Here is a 1,695-nt window from a genome sequence, read left to right as displayed (position 1 = left end):
AATATGAAATAAAAGAATTATGCTTATTTAAACTTCCGTAATCATGATGTTTGACGTGTTGATTTTAGTTTTATGCTCATGGGTTAATTGTCCTTTGTCCTGGATTATTTAATATGTCCGTCTGGTTTTTGTCCATAACAGTCCATCAGTCATAAATATAAAGTGCGAGTGTCCTCGTCAAATTATCCTTATACCCGAAGTTAAATATTCCAACTAATTGGGGACTTAAACTGTAACAAGATTTTAATACTTTGTTTAATAATTACACCAGGATGTCGACTGAGTGTAACCCAAGATTTTAATATTTTGTTATCAATTATACTAAGTGTCCTTGTACATAATTTCACCTCTGTTTTAATTATTCTAGTGGCTATTAATCCATTCCCGTGTCCGGTTAAATGAACGATTATTCGTACATATAAATACCCCGCCCATCGTGTCCGATCGAGTGTAAATGGTTATTTATAGGGACGCCCAATTGTAAATCTTTATATTAACATTAACAAACTATCATTTAGTTAAACAAATATAAAGCCCATTAATAGCCCATAGTCTAATTTCCACAAGTGTCGTTCTTTTGTCCAAATCCCAATTATGATACAAAGCCCAATTACCCAATTTTAGTAATTAGCCCAACATCATGATTACTTCGGATTAAATAAGCATAATAATAACTTAGCTACGAGACATTAATATAAAAAGGTTGAACATAACTTACAATGATTAAAAATAGCGTAGCGTTACACGGACAGAATTTCGACTTACACCCTTACAACATTTGCTAACATACCCTTATTATTAGAATTATAATTAAAATTAAAATTAAAATTAAAATATAAATATAAATTTTTACGTAGTATTATAAGAGAAGAAGAAAAAGATGATATTTTACGATCAGAATGCGCCAGCTTTATAGGGGGCATTTTTGCCTTCAAACTCCGCGAGTCGCGGAGTTTGCAATTACAGCTCACTCTGGTTTGGAGTCTTTCTTGTCGAGCGTTGAGAGTTGACTCTTGTCCCGGTTCCGGATTTTCGAACGTCCTTGCGTACAATTTAATATCTTGTACTTTGCGTTTTGAATCTTGTACTCTTGTAATTTCGAGACGTTTCTTATCAATAATTGGAACCTCTTTGATTGTCTTTTGTACTTTTGAGCTTTTTGGTCGTTTGCGTCTTCAATTCGTCGAATCTGTCTTTTGTCTTCACCGTTTATTATTTAAACGAATATCACTTTTAAATAGAACAATTGCAACTAAAAGCTTGTCTTTCTTGAGGAATAATGCTATGAAATATATGTTCGTTTTTAGCATTATCAAATATTCCCACACTTGAGCGTTGCTTGTCCTCAAGCAATATCGTCTTGAAATACTAGAATCACTTCTTTATTCTTCACACTTTGTACATCAGTGATTTTTATACGGTGGTATAAACAATGGTAGTAACGATATGGTTTACAGTCCCACATGACTATAAAAATTTAGATCCATTAAGGAAATTGGATCTTTATGAAAACATTTGATCTTTTGAAAATTAAATCTAGTTTTTACCCTAGATAAGTTTTCCGGAATAACCCTTTACCGGTGTTTGCAAAATATTTTTGTGGGTTTGGTGGGTTTCAGATTTGAAAATTTTAGCTCAAAACTTGCGGTTTTGTGTCACCCACTTGCTAACCTTGTATTTGGAAAGCAACACGTC

Source organism: Rutidosis leptorrhynchoides, chromosome 8 (genome assembly GCF_046630445.1).
Source record: "Rutidosis leptorrhynchoides isolate AG116_Rl617_1_P2 chromosome 8, CSIRO_AGI_Rlap_v1, whole genome shotgun sequence".
NCBI lineage: Eukaryota > Viridiplantae > Streptophyta > Magnoliopsida > Asterales > Asteraceae > Rutidosis > Rutidosis leptorrhynchoides.
This window is presented reverse-complemented; position numbering follows the sequence as displayed.